The sequence below is a fragment of the Eutrigla gurnardus genome, assembly GCF_963514095.1.
Source record: "Eutrigla gurnardus genome assembly, chromosome: 23".
NCBI classification, from domain to species: Eukaryota; Metazoa; Chordata; class Actinopteri; order Perciformes; family Triglidae; genus Eutrigla; species Eutrigla gurnardus.
Genome location: NC_139934.1, coordinates 18,164,913 through 18,184,912, shown reverse-complemented (window position 1 = coordinate 18,184,912; position 20,000 = coordinate 18,164,913). Strand labels below are relative to the sequence as shown.

General features: G+C 43.1%; 1 protein-coding gene across 1 annotated transcript in view; it reads left to right on the top strand.

Annotated features, from left to right (window-relative positions):
• The window catches only part of sema4f (sema domain, immunoglobulin domain (Ig), transmembrane domain (TM) and short cytoplasmic domain, (semaphorin) 4F), a 59,252-nt gene that overhangs the window by 26,331 nt on the left and 12,921 nt on the right, over positions 1 to 20,000 (top strand). The window lies entirely within an intron of this gene.

Genomic DNA, 20,000 nt, shown 5'->3' with positions numbered 1-20,000 from the left:
CTTTTCCCCGCAGGCAAATATAGGATGCAGTTAGTGTGTGTGTGTGTGTGTGTGTGTGTGTGTGTGTGTGTGTGTGTGTGTGTGTGTCACATCAGTATCTCCCACAGCAGAGACGTTTCCTAAAGGCTGTTGAGGACAAACAGCTGAGTGTTGGTGGTGTTTCACTGTCAGACTCCTGATACACCAACGTTGACGGAGCCCACTGAGCGTGTGTTGATTTCTGGACATTAATCGTATGAGGGAGCGAGGGATAACACTGATCTACTGGTGGAAGACTGGGCAGTGTAATACCTTTCCATTTTGAACGTGAATGATTTTAAGTTTAATTTCCTTTTTACTGAAATACATCGGCGGCTTTCAGCTGCATCCTTTTAGTCAGAATAGATCAAATAACACCTGTGAGATGATTCACACGTCACTTTCTATAAATGGATGCATATTAACTTAAAGTATTGTATTGTGATGAGTCATGATTAGTTCATAGTTAATAGTGACAGTAGGGATGTTGAGGGTCTTTAGGCACAAACAGGAGCAGGTGGGCACCACAAGACACAGGAAATCAACAAAGAGACTAATCCTAATAATAGGACCTGAATGAACACTATTTACAAGTGGACTGAGTACACACAGCACTACTACATACTAGGACAGATGCCCTTTAAACTGCATAAAAGTATGCTTTTTTTTAAATGTACTAATCCTTTATTTATGCAGGGAGACCTCATGATTTTTAATGACCTTATTTAATATTATTAGATTATATTTCACTAACAAGTGCGTTCACTAAAAAAAAGACGATGCAATAAAAATTGCTAAAAATTATTGTCATAGCAACAGCAAAGATCCGGTGAAGCAACTTGTTTACTTCCTCTATGAAAAGTGAACGCTACCGCTAGCATCTTAGCCCAACCACCCGATCAATAAACACCTATAAGATGACAATCTGGCCTCATATAAATCCAACCAACAACAAGCATCAACATCATCACCCTAAGGACCTTAACGAGGCGTTGTCACGCGTTGGGATGATTCATTAGAAACATAAATGTACATTCATGGGAAGTTAGCTAGCATAGATGCCGGTTGTTAACATCGTAATAAAGTAGCATATTTGCGACTATTTTTTTTCCATGCTGGCCTTAATACGCCGTTGTAATAAAATGATTAGTTACGTAACAAAGTGTTAAGTGAGTTCAGTATATTTAAGTACCAGTTTAAGAGTTTTAGGCATATTTGAATGATTATAGGGTAATATTCTGAATCACAATTATTGTGGCAGGAATATTTCCGGCACATACCTGACATTAGTGACATGAACTATTCTGACTCCCTCGGGCACAATGTATTATTTTTTGTTGTTGTAAAATAATACTAAAAACGTAGAAAAGAATAAAACGTCAATGTGTTGACTTGAGTTGGTTGATTGAAGAGAGACGATGCAATAAGTCATTAAAAGCAATAGGATCATCTCACCTAAACACTGAGGCGTTGTGTTGCACACGTGTCGTCCCCTTCTTCAGGGATTCTGCTTCCACGTTCATGTCTAATCAACACGTGTGAGTCCATGGAAGTCCGTCTGCCTCAGGGATCCTGGGATCCTGGGATCTGTGAGTGTAAGAAGCTTCAAAGTTTTACTCTTGTTTTCAACCGTATTAAAGAAAACATTGAACAGTAGCCACTCATCATGTCCTGAGGCTCCAACAGGCCAGAGAGTTGACCTTCATCTGACCCCTCATCCTGCCTCGACTCCTGCCTCACACTTTATCTCCCTCTCTAACACTCTGAGCGCCTTTAAACAACACCAGGCATCATGTTTAATGTTTCAGTGGGACTTTGTGGGACACGTGTGTGTGTGTGTGTGTGTGTGTGTGTGTGTGTGTGTGTGTGTTCAAGGAATGAAGTGCTACAAGGCCCAGTAGCTCTCATCATTGCATTTAAAATGATGTATAATGTGCATTTGTGGTGTTTGTGTGTGTGTTTGCGTGTTTGTGTGTGTGTGTGTGTGTGTGTGTTCGTGTGTGTGTGTGTGTCTAATGTTATAATCCCTTGCTTTCTCACCTGTCTAAGGTTCCCAGATGGTTAACAAAGACACTGTCCTGAAGCAGCGTTTGATAATAAACACAAAGAGATGGTTGACAATGACGTGTGCACGCACACACGCACACACACACACACACACACACACACACACACACACACACACACACACAAGGCTGCCATATCAGCCTTTTTTAAAGAAACATTAATAACTAACTTCTTATTGTTTTCTATCATCGGCATGTACCTGTCATTGTTTTTTCTTTCAAAAATGCCCTAAATTAATATTCAGTTCTCAAAATACTTTATTTAACAACATTTTGATAAGCACTAAATCTTGAAGTCTGCCATAGATGTGGGACGATATGAACATTTCCTGCCCAGGTGTTTTGATTGGGTCACAGATCAGCCTGGTTTTAGTGAGATACACTTTCAGGTCCGACATCGTCCCAGTTTGTTCCAGCAGCGCTGCAAGTCAGGTGATGAATTCATGAGCACACATCTGAGGCGTTCTCCCTTCCTGATCTATTGTGTGTGTGTGTGTGTGTGTGTGTGTGTGTGTGTGTGTGTGTGTGTGTGTGTGTGTGTGTGTGACACATAATCACAAACACACACCCTGATCTCTTCTATCACATGTTTTATTCATGCACACTGTGTGTGTAAGAGGTGTGGCTCTTAGGTCATTCAACTCCACTCAAATGAGGGTTAACAAGGATCTGGCTTTGTGACTTAGCACGCACACACACACACACACACACACACACACAAAACATAATGCTCGGTTAGTGACCATCATACTTTTGAAGATCAATTCATACTTTGAGTCCGTTATTATTGGTATAATAATTATCGGACAACAACATGGAGAACTCACTATATGATTATTATTATTTATTTATTTTTTGTTGCTTTAGCTAAGGGATACTTATTAAAAACCTTAATTTCTAAAGAGCATTGATGTCCAACCAAGCTGCACCACGTCTGTCGCCTGGAACATCCAGCATCAGGCTGGTGCTTATTAATAATTAGTCATTATTTCCCCATATGAATCCTGATCCTGGATTTGTTTAGAGTCAGCTGCCCGGATAAATTAAAAAGATGCTTGATGCTCGTCTGCTGCTTCAGTTTGATGCTCAGAGTCGCCTGCAGATAAACCATCACCTCGGCAGACTGTCAGAGGAGCTCAGCGGCCATGTCACAAGAACAGAGCACTTAACCCACGACCTTTACTGCTATATATCACCTCACACACACACATACACACACACACACACACACACACACACACACACACACACCGAACCGCCGCAGCCACTCCTAGAAAAGTGGGTTCAAAAATGCAATGCTATCTGCCCACCTAGCACTTCCCATCACTCCCTCTGCCCCCCCCCCCCGTGTCTCCCTCTGTCTCCCCTCTGTCCCTCTGTGTCCCCTCTGTCTCCCCTCTGTCCCTCTGTGTCTCCAGTGTCTTCCTTCCCGTTGCCAGAGATCACCAATAGTGACATTTCTTTCTGCTATTTCACATGCAGCGTACTGTAGTGCCTAAACTTCCCACATGGTGTTCCAGTAATAATACAACCGTCTTTATTCTAGGGTTTGCAATATGTTGTTCATATTAGTACCAAAGAGAGACATTTTTGCCCAAAGGCTGTTTCAGTTGGATGTGCAGCTTTTTCCTGTCCGCTCTTCACTACCTGTACTCTCTCTCTCTCTCTCTCTCTCTCTCTCTCTCTCTCTCTCTCTCTCTCTCTCTCTCTCTCTCTCTCTCTCTCTTCATCTCTCCATATCTCCCCTTTCCTGCCTGCCACCCTGTCTCTCCTTTGCTCTGCACCCCCCCCCCCCCCCCCCCCCTCCACAGTACCTTTTTGTATTCTGTATTCACATTCCCTTTGGCCTCCTCCCTCTCTCTCTCTCTCTCTCTCTCTCTCTCTCTCTCTCTCTCTCTCTCTCTCTGTCTCTCTCTTTCTGCTCCCCTGTGGACTTCCTCTTGTGTGATTCAAAGCTTTGCTAAATGGCTTCTAAATCTGGACACACACCCGGAGAGAGTGAGAGTGAGAGAGAGAGAGAGAGAGAGAGAGCGAGAGAGAGAGAGAGAGAGAGGCCTGTTTACACCTGGCATTAAGATGCGTCCTGGGTGAGCGAGGTAATGAACTGCTGACAAAACGCTGAGAGGAAGGGCTTGATGTTGTATTTCCACAAGGATGTCTCTCTCTCTCTCTCTCTCTCTCTCTCTCTCTCTCTCTCTCTCTCTCTCTCTCTCTCTCTCTTGCTCTCCTTCATTCTCTCTCTCTGTTTTGGAAACTCTCCGTGTTTTCATCATGTTTTTGGCGCGACTGGTTTCTGTGCAGCTGCAAGGTCATCGTCCTCACACACACACACACACACACACTGATACTGATTCCAGTGTCATCAGTTGCTGTGAAAGGTTCAGACTGCGTGGGGGGGGGGGGGGGGGGGGGGGGGGGGTCACAGGTCAAACAGGATGCCATGTTTGTGTCACTGTCTGGTGAGAACTACTCGTGTGAATCTAAATAAACCGACAGCCACATGGTGAGGTGTGTGTTTGTATGGCTTTGGCCCCGACACACACTAGTGAGTTTGTAGCTCGGACAGAGCAGTGCAGGAGGAGTCATTTTGGCCACGTGAGACAGACAGACAGACAGGGAGACAGACAGACAGACAGGGAGACAGACAGACACAGAGAACGTTTAGAGCCGCTTGTGTCTCGGTGACAATGCCTCCACTGTTCTTTACTCTGAATGAAAGTGTATAAGAAGTGAAGAGGTGCTGAGAGCATCTCTCCCCACTCAGGAGGAGACGTTCTGGGACACAGAGCTCGAGCAGAGCCTCTTGGGTCTAGATAGAGCACCGAATACTGTACCTGGTCCTGGATCAGGTCCAGGGAGTGCAGGAGAGAGGAAATGACAGGAGTGTCTTTTATTACTTTATGATACAGAGTTAATAGATGTTTGAGTGTTATTCATTTGGCAGAAATGTGGGCTTTAAGTAGTTTACACACACACAAACACACACACACACACAACAGTGTTCGTCGTAGCCGGCAGTTATATGATGCTGCTTTGATCTCTGGTCTCCGTCGGTGGCCAAACACACTGGCTACGTTGTTCTGTGGTTGAGAATAGACCCAGCCCCAGACATCATGAACACAACGGCTGTTTTGGAGGAGAAATGTCCTTTTGAGCCGGACTTCTCTGTGGTTTTCACTGCTCAGTATCTCACGATTGACGTCCAGTGACAACATGCAGTACCAATGCAAGAACTAGTGTGAGCAGCATGTGGAAGAGGATGTTCTGTTCAAATGGACACATTGTTTTGGTTTGAGTTGCAGAGTGTTGGAGGTATCAGCTGTACGGATATACAGAAATATAATGCTACTATATGACATGAAAAACTCAACAGCAGTGTCTCTGTCCAGGTTTCTCAAGATAATCCACAGAACTTGTTGCAGTTTCATGCAGGAACTATTTTCTGTGTACTGAACTACAACCCCCATCCGTATCAAGGAACAGAAGGATGCTGCGTGACCCAGCAGTATAAGTATGCCAGGCAGGAATCTGAAAAGTGAAACCAAGGCTGAACTGCCTTTTACCTTCAATCTCTCTACTGGCCACAAGGGGGCACCTCCTGTGGTTAAAGAGAAGTCTATGATAAAATGGTCTTCTCTCTTGATGTATTACCTCAGTAAACATTGTAAACATGAGTTTATGGTCTCAATCTCTAGTTTCAAGTCTTCTTCAATCCAGCATGATGCTCATTTAGTACATTATGGTCCATTTAGAGTCCAACAGACCAGAAAGCAGGGGACGATTTAGGGGCGGGGCTACATGGTGATTGACAGGTCGCTACCACGCCAGTTAGCTACCAAGATGACTTTAACACTTTGTATAAATTTTACCTTGAATAATGGAAGCTAGCTTTGTTAACAGCTTCACACCAGAAGCCTGATGGAGCTGACTGACTAGCCTTTTGAGAATGATGTCAAATGTCATATTGAATATTTCAATGGAAGCCTTCTTCAGCCTCAATCGGTTGTTTCCAACTTGTTTTCAAAATAATTAAATGCTAAATTGAATTATGTGTGTGCATATTGCATGATGCTCATTTAGTACATTATGGTCCATTTAGAGTCCACCAGACCAGAAAGCAGGGGATGCGTTAGGGGGCGGGGCTACCTGCTGATTGACAGGTTAATCACGCTATAATGCAGTAAGCTACAAAGATACTTTAACATTTAGCTGTAAAGTTAACCTTGAATTATGAAGCTAACTTTGTAAGCAGCTTCACACCAGAATCCACATGGATCCAGATCCAGTAAGGGTGCTGCTCTGCTGCTTGTGTTTGTCAGATCGACCCGTCGCTCCTCCACAGTCCAAATGATGACTATGTCCATTTCTTATGAACAGTCTTTGGTATAGATGCAAGTCTCCTTGAGTGCAGTGATACAGTTGGCGGTTCCTTAGACGACGTGATGGAAATGATGGAATGTGGTCCATGGAAGCAGATGTTCATGAGACAATCGAGCAGCGTGTTTGTGTGATTAGGGGGTTCGGTTGTGGTGTCGAGGATGTGGGGTCTCCTGGTTTGTGGGGGTGTCTTTCTGTGGCTGTCTTGTTGGCCTCACCAGCTGGCTGTGTGGATGGAAGATCGTTTTTGAACAGATGGGAGGTAGACCTCTCTGGTTTCTACTAATGTTAATGAGACATGTGCAGGACTGGTTTGTAGCCCTGGAGTTTTTCATTTATAGTGTTCAACAGTCTTTCCATTCCTCCCCCTTTATGATAAAGCGCTAAACTCAGCTGTCACACAGTGTACATCATTAGCTTTTGTCATTAGTCATGAAGGTTGATGTTGAAATAACTCTTCCCACTCGATCTCCACACCCCCAATAATTTCCTCTCTGCTCCACGTCTTTATTTCTGTCTGAGGTGCAAATCAATATTGGTTATGTGACCTTTAACCTCTGATTCTTGCCTCAGTGCAGGAACGATGACATCATGGAGGAGGACAGAAATAGAGAGGGAAGGGTGGGTGAGGAGCAGAGTTGAACGTGGACAGAGAAGTCAACGGGGAGATAATGACGAATAGTTGTTGTGTTGCAGGAAATCCAAAAGCTGTTGTACTAATGCATTGTCAACATAATCCGTGTCCCACATCCCTCCTCTCGTCTCTCAGCCATCCAGATCAGCAGGCTGCTAATTGACTTATCTATTATTGATTGGCCCAGTCTCCCTTCCCTGTTAGCCTCTATTACTCTCTGCTCCACAACGGGACACGCTGTTAGCTTAGTTCAAAACCCCTTTTATCTGAGTTTCCATTCACACTCTCTTTTTATGTTGTATAGAAGTCAATGAGAAAATGGTCCTACTTCTCTCTTGATGTATTACCTCAGTGAACATTGTAAACATGAGTTTATGGTCTCAAGCTCTAGTCTTCTTCAATTCAGCATGATGTTCATTTAGTACATTATGGTCCATTTAGAGTCCAACAGACCAGAAAGCAGGGGACGATTTAGGGGCGGGGCTACATGGTGATTGACAGGTCGCTACCACGCCAGTTAGCTACCAAGATGACTTTAACACTTTGTATAAATTTTACCTTGAATAATGGAAGCTAGCTTTGTTAACAGCTTCACAGCAGAAGCCTGATGGAGCTGACTGACTAGCCTTTTGAGAATGATGTCAAATGTCATATTGAATATTTCAATGGAAGCCTTCTTCAGCCTCAATCGGTTGTTTCCAACTTGTTTTCAAAGTAATTAAATGCTAAATTGAATCATGTGTGTGCATATTGTTTTAGGCCCTTTTGATCTTCCAGCTGAAACAGCATGTAAACACTGACCTTTGGCTCGCGACCCCAGGGGTCATCAGTGACTTGTATGTGACAGTGACCAGCCGTTGCTTTAGCAAGTCCTTTATGTGTGCGTGAGATGGCAACACCACATGCAGAGGTTAGCAAGAACTATGTGGTTTCATGCTGCTATAATGAGACATGTGTTGGGTCTCACTGTGCAGAGGATGCATGGATTTAGCAATTTCACAGAGGGATATAGGGCCCTGTATGGGGTGTGGTAGCATACGCAGACACACATGTAGTTGTGATAAACCAGCCTGTGTAGTGTGTGTGTGTGTGTGTGTGTGTGTGTGTGTGTCTCTGTACCACTGTGTGTACTGGCCTGAATCTTATAGTGAGCACAAACTGAAACCCTCAATTTGGAGCTGCCACCCACCGAACACATCAGGTGAAAAACATCTGTGTGTGTGTGTGTGTGTGTGTGCGTAGATGCATGTCTGTGTGTTTATTAAAGGTCCCTGTGGTGTTGGCACAAGCAGATTAAACTCACGGCATTTGCTTTTAGCCCAGATACCCCTCTCTCTCATCCTGTTTCTGCCCGTTTAATGCTCTTCTGCTGTTGTTTACACCGTACCCGGGAAAACATCTGTAGCAATAATGATTCACAAGTGAACACAAGCTGTCTGGTCATTCAATCAGACATGACCAACCTTTTCTCCGAAATTCTCAGGAGAAGTGTGTGTGGTGTTGTGCATGTGTTTTTTTTTTAAAGCTTTCGGCACTCGGTTGCTCTGATCCCAGTAGATGAATAATTTTTTCTATGTATCCCTCAACAGGGAGGTCAAAGGTCAGGCCCAGCTACAGAATAGCAACCTTAGAGCATACAGTGTCTTACACTTCAGCACAGTGGATGCTGCTCACTTGGATGCCTACTGAAATACATTTGTGGCAGAGTTATAGGTGGAAGAGTAACTATTGAGCAAGATGAATCAGTCAGATATTTCACATAAGGATTATAGGGATCAGAGAGAGAAAATAAATATGTAAAAAAAAAAAAAAATCCTGTTTAATTTCTATGACTTTGCCCAAAAGAAACAGATCGAGAGGAATAACTATTGAAGAGCACATAATCCACGTCCCTACCAAGGCCATGGTCTGTGATGTGTGTTATTACTTCATGTAAATGGTTTACAAGGTAAAAAGGCACAGGACTTCAAGTGTAACAGATGTTATTTCTGCATGTGCTCTGTTTGACTTTAAAGAGGCACAGATTGTCTCACTGCTTAGTCTAAATCCACTAGCCAGAACCTACCGAATATATATACACTTGGCAAATCAAGTGCGGTCCAGGCAGTACCCTTGATGCTAGATATGAGTGAGAGGAATACGAGAGTCATACAGTGCAGAGAATATGGGACTGTTGGAATGCTAGTATGAGCAACCCTGCTGAGAGGGGGTATATGCAGAGGATGTGGGATCAATGGATGCTTAGAAAACCCAACATCTAAGCTAAGAAACAACTACTAGCTCAGTGTTCCAATGTCCTCAAACAGAAACTGCTATCTCATCTAGAGATTGATCAGGTACAACAATACTATGGCAAGGGGCAGCCAGGATGACAGGTCTGAGATTGGGTTCCAAGAACAGCAGATAGCCCTAACGCAAGGGCAGCCGACCTGAGATTGGAGATAATATGCAAGCTGGATTCCTAGAATGATAACGACTCAGTGACAAGGTATTCTATGAAGGTGTGCTAGAAGATGTGAATGCAGTACTACATACAACCCCTACTAACTGAGACCAACAAGCTGGAGTACAGCATCAGTGATCCTATATATGCGTGGCTAAAGATGAACAGAATAAGACAAAAGCCATTAGGAGCAGTATCCTCCATGGAGAAGGAGGCTGGAGACAAGATCAAGGCAACACGGTAAGCCATATTTCAGAGCTACAGAAAAGTGCTAAGAAAGAACTACCTAGAAAGTACACCAAACTCCCCATACTGAGGCACTGGAGACTGCCACACTGGAGACTGCTGATGGATGGGACCCACCCAGAGTGGTTAACCCAAGGCCGGACAGTCTTGATCATGAAGGACCCCCTGAAGGGAGCAATTCCTTCCAACTACTGGCCAATAACCTCTGTCCGCAACACATAGAAGCTCCAGTCAGGCATCACTGCAGCTAAAGATGAGTAGGCACAGGGATCATTATATGAGCGGGGCCTAGAAAGGAGTTGCTATTAACATCAGAGGAGCCAAACAACAGCTACTGGTTGACAAAGCAGTCACGTAAGACCAGACAGACCAACCTGTGTATGGCCTGGATTGATTTCAAGATAGCCTATAACTCAGTGACATGGATACTGGAATGCTTGGACACTCGGAGACTTCATCAAGAACTAAATGGTGCTGTGGAAGAAGACTATGGTCTAGAGGCCAACTCAAAGCCAATTGCACAAGTTACCATCAAGTGCGGCAGATACCAAGGAGATGCTCTGTTCCAGCTGCTGTTCTGCACATCACCAGGATCTAAAGCAACGACATTGGGACGTCATTTGGGCTAGACAAGTGGTCGGATGGTATCAAAGAGAGGCAAGATGATCACGACTGAAGAGGTTGAATTACCAGAAGAAAACCTTGCAGATGTCCAGGACAGCTATAAATACTTATAGAGTCCAGCAAGCAAATGGAAACCATGAAGAGGCCATGAAAGTCAGCCACAGCCAAATACCTACACGGAGTAAGGCAAGTTCTGAAAAGTCAGCTGAATGGTAAGAACCAGATGAGAGCCATCAACACGTAGGCACTGCCGGTAATCAGATACCCCGCTGGTATAATAACCTGGACAAAAGAAGAGATAGACGCCACTGACATCAAGACAAGAAAGCTTGTCACCATGCATGGAGTCCAGCTCTGAGTTTGGAGACTAAACGGAAGGAGGGAGGCCGAAGACTAGTGAGCGTCATTATGCTGAGATATATATATCATGCAACGGGATGTCTTTATCATATTAACAGTACAGTCTTACTTACAGTACGATAAAAATAACAGGATTGAGTGATTCAGTGACTCATTCATACAGAACTACTTCTCACACACACTGGACTTTATGTACACACACACACGCACACACACATGAGAGCTGGTGAGTGCTGCAGGCACCAGATTCTAAACCAACACACACACACACACACACACACATGCTAATCCTGCAAGGCATGGGCGAATTTAGGGCAAGCCTGATTAGTAGTGCTACTGCTTATCACCCAGAGCCAGAGAGAGAGAGAGAGGGAGAGAGAGAGAGAGAGAGAGAGAGAGATGGGAGCATTGGAGGTATAGCAATGTGGCCATCAGCCACTGCAACCTTGGACCTCCTCCTCCTCTTTCCTTCGTCTCTCCTTGTGTCCTTGTATCAACTAATTTCTATCCTCCTAAATCTTCTCCAGTCTTTCCATTTTCTCCTCTTTCAGCCTGTTTTCTTTATACTTGGCAGTCCTCCACTTCCCTCAGGACCTTTTCTGTGTGTGTGTGTGTGTGTGTTTGTGTGTGTGTGTGTGTGTGTGTGTGTGTGTGTGTGTGTGTGTGTGTGTGTGTGTGTGTGTGTGTGTGTGTGTGTGTGTGTTTGTAAGTGTGTGTGTGTGTTGATGCTCCCAGTGAAGCAGAACTTCGAAGGAGAGGCCAGCGTTGTGTGTCGGGGTCACTTGGTGTGTTTGATGTCTTCACCTCCAAGTGGAGAAGAGAAATGTATAAAGGGTTTATGAATACTTTATTTATCATAGGCATGAATCAATAATAAGTACCACTTTGAGGTTTGTCAATGTAAAAACTCATAGCAGTGCCGACAGAATCCTTCATACACTTTAGGATGCCACTTTCACTTCATAATGTGCTGTAATTAATAAGTTATAGATTTGTAAATTGTTTGCTTTTTTATCTATTGGAAAACATTAACAAGAAGAAGGTTTAGGTTTCCAGGCTGTGTGTTGGCAAGTATCTGGTGTTATATGTATCATGATACAGGGGTTATGATTCATAATATATTGCGATACTATATATTATGTTGTGATTTCATTTTTGAAAGACTGTCAAAGTGTACAGATGAGGACAAACTGTTCTTTTTTCATTCATTTCAGGGGTGAAATTGTTTTTTTATATTATTAAAGTGACTAAAAGGTTTTACAAACTATGACATTTGACTTTACTGTGGCTCTTATTCATCTACAGAAAGGCAAATGAAGCCCTTACAAGGGCCTTGATACAATATTATAATGTATTGGTACTCAGCTTTGACCTTGTTGATCATATAGGTTTGTTTTGCACGCTGTGATATATTTTTTTTATTAAATGAGTTCAGAAATGGGGCATCAATGTAACATGATTGTGCTGACTCATCGATTAGTTGATTTAATCGACAGATCTCTAAAACGGTGTTTCTCCTCAAAGGAATGACCCAACCGACCACATCTAGTGTTTACTAGAGATGTGTTAGTTAGCCATTGTCATCCACTTAACCAGGGCCGGGTTACCTAATCGACTAAAGAAAGCTTTTTCAGAAATATACAATCGTTAAGGTTGGCTACTGCAAATTCTGTCCGGACTTTTCAACTTCAAGTAGTTACACAATGTTGGGTTTTAGTCTTAAGCATTCAGCGGGTAGCATTGAAATGTAGCGACCACAGACTGTATCTAAGAAGTAACGGTTTTGGAACCTGGAGTTCAGCATACAGGCGGTCACCATCTTGGAATTTTAGCAATAAATGGACAGTATTGACCATATTTGGACTGTGGAGGAGCGATGGGTGGATCTGATGAACACAAGCAGCAGAGCAGCACCATTACTGGATCTGGATCCATGTGGATTCTGGTGTGAAGCTGCTTACAAAGTTAGCTTCATAATTCAAGGTCAACTTTACAGCTAAGTGTTAAAGTCATCTCAGTAGCTAACTGCATTGGTAGTGTGGGAGCTATGATATAGTGGGAGCTACGAAAGTGAGGCAGCGATGGTAACCCCATGGTAGTGACCTGTCAATCACAAGATAGCCCCGCCCTAAAGCATATCCTGCTTGACCACTCATGGTTACAATGTGAACTGGGAGAAGTAGGGTCATTTTATGATCAGAGTAGTCGCTCCCTAATGGCCAGCAGAGAGAATGCAAGTTTAAGGTTGCCACCTTGTAGCGACTGATGCTAACAGGAGCTAAACGAGGACCGGTCTCTCTGTAGGTCTAACAAGCGCGCCGCTTTGATGCTTTCAAGGCTATGGTGACTGACCCAAGGCTGAGATTGACTGTGACCACGACAAGAGGAGGCGTGTCTTTCTCTTCATCTCTTTCACACAAATAAGACCGTGAAAGGTTTTTGTCCAGAAGAAGACATTTCGTCTAAATCTCAGATGCAAGTTTGATTGTCAACAGGAATACGGAAAAACTGTTGGCCCGATTTTCAGGACACTTGGTAGAAGGGAGGAGCATGGGCCAAGGAAGAACCCAGCACTTGGAGTTGATCGGCCTTGGTGGAGATTGGTGCTCTGAGTGGCCTTTGTTTCTGTATTTTAGGTTGACATTCTGCCTCTCTCGCCCTCTGACTTTAACACTCTTCATGAGACAGGATGTGCCTGAATAGCTGACTTCTGTCATCAATCAAAGCAAACACAATGAACCACTTAGGAACAATTAGAAGGGGTTAACCAAACATCACACACACACACACACACACACACACACACACACACACACACACACTGACACACACACACACACACACACATTGTATTTTTCTTGTTGTAAATGAAATTCAAATGAACTGCTGGTTATAATAAACTCCACCATGTCTGCAGCTGAATAAAAACATGCAGTGGAAGTTAACATAACAATACTGGATCTTTATTTTTAGTGATGGTTGGGATTCACTTTCTTCTACTGTGATACACATGCCAAAGATCACATTAAGACCATGACCAGCAGTGTCTGAAGTAAGAGAGCATTGAAAAGCTTTAACTTTGTGTTCAACCATATTCTGTGTAGAAATACCATGTATAATTTAAAGGAAATACCACATGTACAAATACTTGCAGGGAAAATTATTATAATTCATTTTCTATTTTAAAAAATACATTCAGGTTTTGAACCTGCGTATGAATGGCAGGAGGGGTGTCTCACTTTGGTTGTTGCAGGTTGTCAGCTGTAACTCATAATGATGCATGCTGGAGTGTTAGCGTGGAGCAGGGGAACCCACTAATGGGACAATCTACTGGAAGCTGGTGTATTCCTCTAACCTGTGGAGAACATCCGTGTGATCGCCCTTCAACAATTCAGAGGAAACAGCAGCAGGAAAATGGCATTGAGCTGAGTGGATGATAGCATGTCTGCTTCTGCAGAGTGTGGGATTGTGCTGGCAGCTGTGTCCTGTCTCACTGTAGGGGCTGTGTGTGTGTGTGTGTGTGTGTGTGTGTGTGTGTGTGTGTGTGTGTGTGTGTGTGAGAGAGAGAGAGAGAGAGAGAGAAATAGACGTGGGGGCAGGAGCATCTCTTCCCTCCATCCCGTCAGTTTTGATTGACATTTGGAGGAGGGAGGTGTATAATTTATCACTTCCTGGTTGGTCCCATCCCACAATCCCCTGCAGCCAGAGACCGGGGTTGGTCCCCCAGAGCAAAAGCCAGTTTATTAAACCCTTAATGGACAAGCCACACACACACACACACACACACACACACACACACACACACACACACACACACACACACACACACACACACACACACACACTCTCTCTCTCTCTCTCTCTGCTGGTCTCTCTCCCTGGCTGCCTCTCAGTCATGTTTAATGTATAATGAATGAAAGATTCATGGCAGGGGAGGGGATTTTGAATTTTAGGACTACTTATTCATTTATACTCACACCAGTCACTTTTTAAAATTATACCTTGGGTGTGATTTTTTTTCCCAGCATGTATAAGGTCACCTGGTTTTTGTAGACGCATCACTCACATCATTTTAATAGTCACATCTGTTTTCTGTTAAATCCTGCATTTTGACAGTTGTCTGTTATGTCGCAGCATTCATAAAGCATTTCAATAACCGTTATGTTTTACCTTTATTCATCCGGTTCACAGTGCAGGTTTATACACTAATCACTACACTTCTATTAGAATTATAATTAGATGAATTTACTGAGATGATAAATCAATGAGACTCGTTTTTTGCAACCGGAGGAGTCGCCCCCTGCTGGCCAATAGAGAGGATGGAAGTGTAAATCACTTCGGGGTAGACTTCACTTTTCAGAACCAGAGTCACCGTCACAATAAATACATGACATACAGTGCAGGTCATATCCCTAGTCAGCTGTTCAGTCTCAGGGGCCCCTTATTTTCCAATATAGCTCCAGTATATTGTTAAAAACCATCTGTCCATAATTGGCTGTTTGGGTCATTTCCCCAACTATTAATTATATGGGATGTTAGCTTTAGTATTCCAGTGTCTGAAAACACTCTGAGCTGGTCTGCTGAGCTGGTAACTTCACCCCTCTGTATTATTCCCAGTATACAGAGCACAGGGTACAAGCATTGTTGAGAAAAATGTATATATTTTATTGTTCCATGTCATTTGGCACTCATATAGAATACGTATAAATGTCCCTTTATAGTCCTATCACGTCTCCAGATTATATCTGATGCCGGCAGTTCTAGTCTTGCCATCATGGAAGGGGTCCAATCACACCTACAGATGATCCTATATATCATTATATCCCTTGCTGTTGTAAAACGGGTCCCATCTCCACCTTGTAGATCCGTTTCTCAAGGCTGTCTTTAGACCCTCCAGCTTTGCTGAGGGAGATTGAACACAGTGCATAGATTTAAAAAAAAAAAACCTTCACGTACACACATCACACATGAATGGGTTCTGTATGTGACACCAAGGCAGGAGGTGATATTTAATATGTGGCGAGCTGTCGGCCCCATCTGTCAAAGAGGAGACGTTTACCCAACCTGCAGAGCTGCCCTGTGACACATGTCCAATCAGATCTCATCAGGAAGTGTTCCAACAAACAGCGTTGTGTGTCACAGTGAAGCTGGAACACGGGACAACAAGGATCTGTGTGACATTTTTCTATCAGAACCTTTTTTGAAGTGTGTGTCCGCATGTTAGAGGTGTGTGTGTGTGTGTGTGTGTGTGTCTGTGTGTGAAGGGCAGATGGTGTAGCTCTTGGAATCATCTCTCTACATTAGGGTGCATAGCAGGTGGTGCATGTGGCTGTGTGTGTGTGTGTGTGTGTGTGACGTCATGTCCTGCACAGCCGGCGAGGAACAGTTTACAAGGACGTCTCTCCAGACCTTGCCTTTGGCCAGTGTCACTAACACTCATGTCTACTTTGCTGTGTGTGTGTGTGTGTGTGTGTGTGTGTGTGTGTGTGTGTGTGTGTGTGTGTGTGTGTGTGTGTGTGTGTGTGACCAGCAGAAAGACCTGCTTGAAGTGAGTTTGAAGAAGAAGGGATGTATTTGGGTGATATGAGGCTGCAGGCCCGTGGAAGGATGGATGAAGTATGAGGATACAATCCTGCATCCCTGGTGCAGAGAAGATGGAGAGAATGAGACCTGGAGGCAGGGAGAGGACGTGCAGGATTTGATGTTTAATGATTCCAGTACGTTTTAAGAGTTTTAAGCGTATTAGGCTGATTATTGGGATAATATCATGAATCGCAATTATTAAGGCAAAACAATCCTGACATCCACTTTAATTTGAACTTTGATGGACAGATTGAGGAGGGGCCTGTTTATTTGATGAACTGGGTATATAAAGGGGAAGGACACCGTAATGAAGAGCGATACAGAGGAACTTCACACACCAGCTTCTGTGTTGTGTTTGAGGAACAGTCCCAGAAATGTGTGTCTGTCACATTCATCGGCTTCAACAGGCCGCCATCTCCTTCCTCACATTGGCTGATTTTCAGAAAGTCCACACACTGCAAACCAATCAGAGCGAGTGTCTTGCTATTGAGATGCCCGGAGGCTTTTAGCTGAACAGATGGCTCCTCAGTGAATGAGAAATGACATTCATGTGAAATGTTACGGGAAACAGACTCCAACTGACTGGATGGAGGCGGGGGGAGAACGTGGCTGGGATTCAGTTACAGGCAGATGTCTGTGTGTCGGGATCTTTTTTCACTTCACAGAACAACACAGACAGGCTCTAAGTGGAAAAGCATGTCAGCGGGACTTTGAGTTCCATCCACCAGAGTGCTCGGGAACAGAGGAGGACTGTATGAGTTTGAATCTTTTTGTCCGCAGCTGCCAAATTATGGGGGTTATTTTCCACTTTTAACTCTATTTCTGTCATTTAAGAAATGAAATGATCGTCTTCCTTTGAGCAATGATCTTGATGAGGGTGAATCATCCAAAATATACAAATGCTGTTTGTGCTAACATCTACATGTCACCTCCTCAGCTCTAGGGCTGTAGTGGTAAAATCAGAGACTGCTGTGATCAGATGGACCACGATGAATTAAGGCAGACCGTAGGTCTATGTTTTGTACCATACCGGACCGTGTCATCAGTGTCAAAATTGTTGGTTATGGTTATGATGATATTACTCATAGAGAAATCAAAAAAGGTCAGAGCAGATCTGTTTAGAGAAACAAAAACTAAATCAATGGCACCTCTCTGGGAACCACTAATGTAATTACATTACAGAAACATGCTCAACGTTAGGTTTCCCTCCTCTCTTTGTTCCTCTTCTCCACTGTCTGATTCGCCTCTTTCTTTATTTCCTCTTACTATCCTCCTCTCTCTTTCTCCTCCCTCTCTTTGACCTCCTGTCCCTCCTCTCTCATCACTGCCTGTCTCACCCCTGCCTGTCTCACACCTGCCTGTAAAATGCATGTACAATGAGTTGTACTGGAGAGTTCTGCCCAGGGTACAGCTGTTAGGCAGCCTGTGACTTTATTCAGCCTCCTGGCTGATCTCCCCGTCGCTAAAAGACCTACAGAAGCATCAAGTGTGAATGTGTGATCAATGCTGCAGCCCAGCTCCACGTTCACACACGTTTCTGTTAGAGAAGCATCTTAAGAAGGGGAGGGGTGCATGTTCTTTATTTCCCTACAAAGTGATGACATGCACCGACATCATCCACACCTGCTCGTTGGGGCTTTATACCTGAGATTGCATTGGAAGAGAAAAATAAGCTTTGTTCCAGTCAGCAACACATTAAACAGAACTCGCTAGCAAAGAGCTGTGTACAATAGTGGTGACGTCATCGTGTCATCTTATACGAACCAAAACAACATTAAAAAAAGTATTCTGCCTGCAGAATAATACAGGCTTTATGCGTTAGTGTTTTTGTCCGATCCTTTCATCTCCTTTTATTTTATCAGGTTAGAAATACTGTCCTATCGACCGTTTAAGAGCGTATGATTGTATTGAATTTCAGCACTTTAAGCAGAGGACAGTTGGTGTGATTCTCTAGTGAATGAAATTTGCTAAGTGGTCCTTGAAAGAAAAAGTAACGTAGTCCTCCTCTTACAAATGAGAAGTAGGATTCATGGGTAACAATATATACTTTCATTGAGAGAATGGTCCTACTTCTCTCTTGATGTATTATCTCAGTAAACATTGTAAACATGAGTTTATGGTCTCTATCTCTAGTTTCAAGTCTTCTCCAATCCAACATGAGGTTCATTTAGTACATTATGGTCCATTTAGAGTACACCAGACCAGAAAGCTGGGGGGCGGGGCTTACCTGCTGATTGACAGGTCGCTACCACGCTACCAATGCAGTTAGCTACTCAGATGACTTTAACACTTAAGTTGAATTGAAGCTAACTTTGTGAGCAGCTTCACACCAGAATCCAGATGGATCCAGATCCAGTGAGGTTGCCGCTCTGCTGCTTGTGTTCATCAGATCCACCCGTCACTCCTATGCTGTCCAAATATGGTTACTTCCTTCACTGGTTGCAAGGATTCAAAGATGGCGACGTCCAAAATGCCTCATATTTACGATTATTCCGATAAGGGAAATCTCTGTAGTCAAATATTGAGTGTTCTGCGATTTTTTATCAGCCCATCCTTATGCTGTATTAGTTTCTATAGTTAAAATTTTGAGTGAAATCACAATATGGCCTACTGATCATTTCAAATCGTGGAGGCGCATCATTGTTAAAGGTGAAATGTGTGTCAAAATTCCATTTGAAATCAAATCAAATAATATCGATGTCCCGGCCTACACATCATATTCTACAGACTTAACAGAACATCGTTGGTCGATCCCAGCTAAAATCATACATTTATCATTTACAACTGAAAAATCAGCTTGTCAGTGATCCACCTGTACTGGTGACTAGTTTACTGACACTACTGTACTTACATGTCTTGTTGCTTCGCGGCCACACAGATGTGTGTGTAATAAGCTCATATGGATTTATTCATCAGCGTAGCTCTAGATGTTAAGTTGTTGGATTACTATATGATTCTCCAGTAATATAACCAATATTCATTCATTTGAATTAATTGGATAGACATCCATGTTTCTGCTCATTTGTCTTTGATGATGAATGCAGTTGTGGGTCTGTTTGCACACAGGAGGGTGCAGGCTTTATTGTCCTCATTAGCCATGTTCCATTAAGTTTCTGATTTAGAGTAATGTGATGTATTCCTTTGCTCTCGTTGGTTTGTTTATTTATTAGCATCATTCTTTAATCTATTCCCCGATGACTTAACCGCTGGAACAATGGCTTCCTTTCTGTGTCGAGCTCAGCTGGTGTTTGGTTGGGATTCAGTGCAACTCAGAAACCTCAGTGTGTGTGTGTGTGTGTGTGTGTGTGTTATAATATATGAATATAATACATATTTCTATGGAACTTTACACATAATATATAATATATAAACATAATTACTAATGATAATAACAACAATACTACTACTAATAATAGTAATGATAGTAATAACAACAATAGCAATGACAACAATAACAATAATATTGACTTCTTTTTAAAAATGTAACAATGGTGATAAGGAATACTTTATGTGTGGCCAAAAGTGGAGAGGCATAAAAAAGAGATAAATGAGTAAAGGGTGAACAAACAAATTTGCGCAAAGGCAAAAGAAGGAGTCACTGATATCACCATGGAAACGTACTCTGACCAAAGAGCGATGTGACAAGATT